We start from the raw sequence: 7,500 nt of genomic DNA, 5'->3' as shown, positions 1-7,500 counted from the left end.
AGAGGTGGAAGAGGAGGAGAAGAAGAAAGCATTTCGTTGACTACCAGTTCGTCTCATACGAAGTAGACTGTAATTGTCATGATTTAACCAGTGTAATGTCAAAATTATAGCCAGAAAACTCGTCCTTCATATATTCATCAATACAATTGATTGTTTTCTTTAAAAAATAAACCCAACAACTCTCAAACCTGGGACCCCGCGAGTTCCTCCATCAAGTCCCAGGTTTGAGAGTGTTTACCAAGATGAGAGTCATTTATATCGATCGAGTTTTCTGGTCAAATTTTTAAATACGTGTTTTCCAAAGTACGACAGTTAAAACAAAAGAGAGAAAAAAACAACAACATAAAATTGAACCAAAAAAAACCCCTTACAAAACTAAACAATACATAGCTTTTGTCTTTGACGAATTACAATGTAAAAGTGCAAAGGGATAACAAAAGGCTTCATTGTGTTTGAGTTATTGAAGGCTATTCTAATCTCATAATGCATAATATCTTGTTTACCGTCTTGATAATGTTTTGCTAAGGACGCTAGGTTACTTTTATTAATTATAATTAAATGAATGAACAAGACGAAACGAGATTCGTATTTTCGAAACTAAACGAGAGGAAGGTTGCTGGGCCCGATGGATTGGAAGGAAAATTATTAAAAGAATGTGCCCATCAGCTTTCCCCCATTTATACACATATTTTTAACTGGTCCCTCCAATGCGCTTCAATCCCTGAAATTTGAAAAACTTCAAAAATTATTCCTGTTCCAAAAGAAGGAAAAATTGAATCAATGAACGATCTCAGACCTGTTGCACTGACTTCAATAATCACAAACTTGTTCTTGTTAAAATTACGAACCAGTTTATGCCATTGGGTGATAGTCATCAATTTGCTTACAAACCAGGACGTGGCGTAGAGGATGCCATTCTGCTGTTTACAAACAACATTTACAGGCATCTAGATCACGCTAAGAGCTATTGCAGATTGCTTTTTGCAGATTTTTCTTCAGCGTTCAATACGATGCAACCTCAGTTTGTTGTTCCAATATTGGCTAGTTTGAATTTAAACAAGTATATAATTGCTTGGGTGCTCGATTTCTTACGGAGAGAGCACAGTATGTTCAATTAGGACAAAACATATCTTCCTGTATAATTACAAATACTGGTGCTCTTCAAGGTTGTGTATTATCCCCTGTGTTATTCACGAATGACTGTAGAAGTCAACACCTGAGTGTACCTTTAATAAAGTTTGCATGGAAACCGCTCTTCAAGGCCTCATAACAAATGGCAACGAAGTGGCTTATAGGCAAGAAATTGATAGATTTGTGTCTTGGCGTGATGCCCACCACCTAGAGCTTAACATAAGCAAGACAAAGGAGCTAGTGATTAACTTTAGGAGGGTGAAGGAACCGATAGAACCGTTAAAAATTTAAGGACTAATTTGTCCAGCGAGTTTCTCACTACAAATACCTTGGTGTAACGATTGATGACAGGCTCAAGTGGGATGAACACTTGAAAATAATTAGGCATAAGATGTGCAGACGTACTTAATTTTTATCAAAACTTTCTCAGTTCAGAATAGATAAAACCCTCTGCACATTATTTTATAGAGCAGTAATCGAAATTGTCTTTTCTGCCGTCCAGCATTAGGATCTATAACAACAAGCAATAATCATTTTATATAATTATTTGGCATTTTTACTTTCAATTTTCAATTTATAGTGACAGTTTTAACTATTTTACAGTGTTGAATTTATTCATATTACAAAGCGCGGCTCTGGTTATGGAGCTGCTCTTTTTATATATATATATATATATATATATATATATATATATATATATATATATATATATACATCCCATTTCCATTGTATTTTTATCTTATTGTGTAAATTATGACACGTCTGTACCAAAAAAAATCCTTTTTTGGATGCAATGAAGTATTATTATTATTATTATTATTATTATTATTATTATTATTATTATTATTATTATTATTATTATTATTATTATTATTATTATTATTATTATTATTATTATTATTATTATTATTATTATTTTTATCATCATCATCATCATCATCATTATTATTATTATTATTATTATTATTATTATTATTATTATTATTATTATTATTATTATTATTATTATTATTATTATTATTATTATTATTATTATTTATTTATTTATTTATTTATTTATTTTTATTTAAAAACATTTTTTCTGTCTTCATTTAAAAAAAAAGATTATTACTTTTATTATTATTTTGCGTTTCGTTGACGATCACGATGTGTCTGTTGTTGTGTAGTGATGGTGGTGTAGATGTGGTGGTTGTGATTGTAGTGGTGGTGTTGATGTGGTGGTTGTGATTGTAGTAGTGGTGTTGATGTGGTGGTTGTGATTGTAGTGGTGGTGTTGATGTGGTCGTTGTGATTGTAGTGGTGGTGTTGATGTGGTGGTTGTGATTGTAGTGGTGGTGTTGATGTGGTGGTTGTGATTGTAGTGGTGGTGTTGGTGTGGTGGTTGTGATTGTAGTGGTGGTGTTGATGTGGTGGTTGTGATTGTAGTGGTGGTGTTGATGTGGTGGTTGTGATTGTAGTGGTGGTGTTGATGTGGTGGTTGTGATTGTAGTGGTGGTGTTGATGTGGTGGTTGTGATTGTAGTGGTGGTGTTGATGTGGTGGTTGTGATTGTAGTGGTGGTGTTGATGTGGTGGTTGTGATTGTAGTGGTGGTGTTGATGTGGTCGTTGTGATTGTAGTGGTGGTGTTGATGATGTAGTAGTGGTAGTGATGATGACTATAAGGGTAATGATGATGATGTAATGGTGGTGGTGGTCACTGTAAATTTGATAACGATGTGGAGGTTGCTGTGCATGGTGGTAGTAGTAGTAGTAATGATAAAGTGGTGGTGACTGTAGTAGTAGAGGTAGTTTATTGATGGTAGATTCTATTATTTGCAAGAGCACTGAGATATGAGTCGAGCAACGGCGAGAGAGAGAGAGAGAGAGAGAGCGAGAGAGAGAGAGAGAGAGAGAGAGAGAGAGAGAGAGAGAGAGAGAGAGAGAGCGAGAAAGAGAGATAGAGAGAGATTCATGGAACTTTATAAAATATATTTAACTAACTGGAAATAATATAATAAATGGGGACGGAACTATTCTCATTAAAGTAATCTGACAGATAAGCTGATGGATTTCAAGATGTGAACGAATTATCAAGTCGAGAGGTGGGAACGGGGAAATTTTCATGGATTGGATTGGGGTAACAAAAACAAAACAAAACACGATCTTGTCAAGTTTCATACTTGAAGGAAAAGTTGAAACGTTCAAAATCTCAATTCTCAGTCACGCAAAATGTTTCAATCATCCCTCCTTTTTTTTCCTTCTCAAACTAACATGCTCGTTCCCCTTCAAGCCATTCGACAACTGATGACAGCTAAAAAAAAATGAAATTTCGCCTAACAGGCGTCATGTTTCGTTCTATATGTTACGTGTAGTAGTAGTAGTAGTAGTAGTAGTAGTAGTAGTAGTAGTAGTAGTAGTAGTAGTAGTAGTAGTAGTAGTAGTAGTAGTAGTAGAAACATTTTTTTTCATAATTCTCATTTAGACATTGTCATTGATTCATTTGGAACTACTAAAGTTTTGTTTTTTATTTGGTTTTGTTTCGATTTTAGTTGTAGTTATTTTTTGTGTTTTGTTTTGTATGTTTTTTACTTTGTCGTTGCTTTTATCATTGTTTATCTATTAAAAATATTTTTTTGTTTTTTTTTTATTTGTTTATTGGATTTTGTTTTGTTTTCTTTTTGTTCTTTTTTATTTGAGTCTCTGGTTTTTGTTTTTTTTTGGTGTAATCGTTTGTTCGTTTTTGTTTGTTTGTTTGTTTATTTTGTGTTTGTCTTTTTTGGTCTTTATGTTGTTTGTTTTTTTATTGTTGTGCATTTTTTATCGTATGGAAGGACATAACAAGAATAGTAGGACAAGCTTTTCCCCCTTCAAAAACCTGACATACGAGGTTTCACTGCTTTTCTTTTAAACTTTATTTATTATAACACATCACCATGTTAGTGGAAGAAGTTCAAAAACAAACATAAATTATGATAACACATCTTATTATTCATCCCGAGAAAAGATAAACAATGTCTTTAGCATCTGTAAAGAAAAAAAAATAATAGAAAAATGGGTTAAATTGTCGTCGTCAAATTGGACAATCGGAGCTATTCTATATTTTCTCAGTTAAAAGTGAAAAACAAAACAAAAACAAAAACAAAACAAAACCGAAAAAAAAAAGAACCCAACAAAATTCTCCAACCCTGGACATCCAGGTGTAAATACAATAGAGAATGAGATTAGCTGAAGAGTAGCGTCCCTTGATTGGACGTCACCCATAGTCACCGGCGGAAAAGTTATTAGAACGTCATGTTGGTTGTGCGCATGCGTCTCTCGTCCTCGAGAAATGCATTGAAATCTCCACTACATCTACTGTTCTCCATTATATCGAGACGAAAAGTCGAAGAGATATGGCATTGCTCTTTCACCTAAGAAACTCGGGTTCCAAACCCATGCCGGCATTTTAATTTTTTTTCCTTGGGTATGAAACGTAGCGCCTATTCCATTTTATCAAGGTCAAAAAAATTGCGATATATTTAATGTTTACTGTGATTTGAACTCCGAAATAATAAATTAAAAATAAAATAAAATCCCCTTTATTCATATCATAGGGAAAATTTGTCTTTAGGGTCTGTTATTCCAGGGGTAGACTGGAATAACTCAGGCGTAAGCCGCAGTTCAGCGCCGCAAAATGGGCTAGTCAGTCAGCGCATCGGCAGTTGATCGAACTGGGTATCTTTCGGTTACGAAGCAAAGAACGTATTGCTGAGCCACACTGCCCTATGGGTCTCAAACCCGGGTTTCTCAGATGAATCAGCAATGCCCAGAACTCTCAACTACTACTAATATTTCGTAAAACTACGAATTTTCGGGTCCTAAATAGGGAATGCGACTAGCGGAAGAGTAGCGTCCCTTGATTGGACGTCACCGGTGGAGAAGTTATTTGTAAACAAACCAACGACAAGCCAAGCGCTCCAAATACAAAATAGATTATTCATATTTCTGTACAAAAATGCATAACGTTGATTATCATATGCATTTTTGTACAGAAATATAAATAATAAATTTTGTATTTGGAGCGCTTGGCTTGTAGTTGGTTTGTTTACAAATAACTTCTCTGCCGGTGACGTCCAATCAAGGGACGCTACTCTTCTGCTAATCTCATTCCCTATTGACAATTGGATTCAGTAGTCTGATGTCACGCGCCCGGCAACGGCGGCCATCTTGGTTCTAAACAAAGAAAATCTTTACTTTTTATTCTTCATGCTGGCGAGAACTTTTCATTCCCTTTTCATATGCCTTGTGATCAGAATGTGTAAAAGTCAAAACATGATCAAATTGATGGTTTTTTTTTCCCTCTGGATACGCTTTTAAGCTCGCCGGAGAAATATTTCATACGGCGTCCGCCATTGTTCCGATAGTTTAGAGCCAGTGTTACTAAGTTACCATACGTCATTAGGAAGGAAGTGACGGCACGACTATTGAATCCTTATTTAATCCAAGAAACTTCTTAAAAACAAAGCTTTGGTGCCAGAGCTTGAGCTTTGATCTTTTTTATTTATATAGCGCAATATCCACTAAACGTGCTCAAAGCGCTTTACAAGGGGTCCCTGACAAACAGCAACACGAAACATGTAGAACGAGACATGACGCCTGTTAGGCAATATTACAATTTTTTTTTTGGACAGAGACAACGCTGTTAACGGCCAGGTTCTCATTTTACACCTGAATACGGTGAGAGAATGTAAGCAAAGAGCTTTTTTCCAAGGACTCAACTATGCGCCGAGCGAGGCTCGAACCCAGGACTTTCCGATCAGAATTCGAGTATCATACCACTAGACCACATAGCCGCACATAGCTAGTATATAAAGAAATTTTAAGTATGAATGTAATGTATTTAAATACAAATTGGTCATTTTTTAAATAGTGGTTATAGTGTCTACTATATTATAACCCTTGAAAACGACGAATTTTCGGGTCCTAAATTGATAATTAACTAAAGATCTTTAATTCAATAAACATAACATAACATGGTATAGGGCAAAATAGGATAAAATCCCTTGAATGCCCTTAATATTAATAGTAATGCCATAAATCTATTGATTAAAGATTACAATAATGACACACGTGGTAAAGATAATATTTCAACTTAACACACACACACACACACACACACACAGACACACACACACACACACACACACACACGCGTATAGAAGATAACCATAATAATATAACAAGGCATAATATATAGATAGTATGCGCTTGGCTAAGAAGCTCATAACATTGCCATCCGGAAGTATAACGGACCAACACACAAAACTGTGTGTATCCATGAACGTTTATAGTCGGGTTAATACAGTTCAGTGAGCATTACTCATAAACGCGGATGGCAAAAAACAATAACAAAGGCCTGAGTTACGTCATCTTCGAACTATCTATAGATAGTATGCAGTTGACGTCAATTGGGTCTTTGTTATTGTTTTTGCCATCCGCGTTTGTGAGTTGTTCTCACTAAACAGTATTAACCTGACTATAAACGTTCATGGTTACACAGAGTTTGTGTGTTGGTCCGTTATACTTCCGGATGGCAATGTTGTGAACTCATTGGCCAAACGCATTCTATCTATACATACAAGATTGAAAGCCATGTCAACAGCAGAGCAAAAAAGTATTATTCGTCATGTATATAAATCTCCCATCGTGTAATTCCCTGTCTTCTAGCACCTTGAAATAATCCATAGATTTTGCATTCTTTGTTTCAAATTTCAATTAAACTTCTTGAAAACAAAGCCTTGTTTTTAAGGGTTTTACGGCGCTTGCAACACATTTAGGTTATATCATTGTTGCCAGATCTATTTTATAAAGGAGTTTAAAGCATAATTTAATGTATTTAAATACAAATTGGTCATTGTCATCGGGGCGGCGCGGCTCAGCGATACGGTCTTTGCTTCGTGCCCGAAAGGTAGATTTCGATCGCCCGCAGCTGCGCCTGTGTGGCCTTGAGCAAATCACCTCGCCTTATCTCAATTTGCGGTGCTGCACTGCGGCTGACGCCTGGGTTATTCCATCCAGTTTTCCTTTGGAATAGACTCTAGAGACAAATTTCCCCTATGGGATGAATAAAGGGAACTTTATTTATTTATTATATTTATTTTTTAAAAAGTGGTTGTAGTAACTACTATATAGATAGTATGCGCTTGGCAAGAAGCTCATAACATTGCCATCCGGAACTATAACGGACCAACACACAAAACTGTGTGTATCCATGAACGTTTATAGTCGGGTTAATACAGTTCAGTGAGCATTACTCATAAACGCGGATGGCAAAATTCAATAACAAAGACCCGAGTGACGTCATCTTCGAACTATCTATTATAACCCCTGAAAACTACGATTTTTTTCCAT

This window comes from Berghia stephanieae, chromosome 6 (genome assembly GCF_034508935.2).
Source record: "Berghia stephanieae isolate SIO BIC M18660-M18661 chromosome 6, UCSD_Bste_1.3, whole genome shotgun sequence".
In the NCBI taxonomy this organism is placed as follows: Eukaryota; Metazoa; Mollusca; class Gastropoda; order Nudibranchia; family Aeolidiidae; genus Berghia; species Berghia stephanieae.
This window is presented reverse-complemented; position numbering follows the sequence as displayed.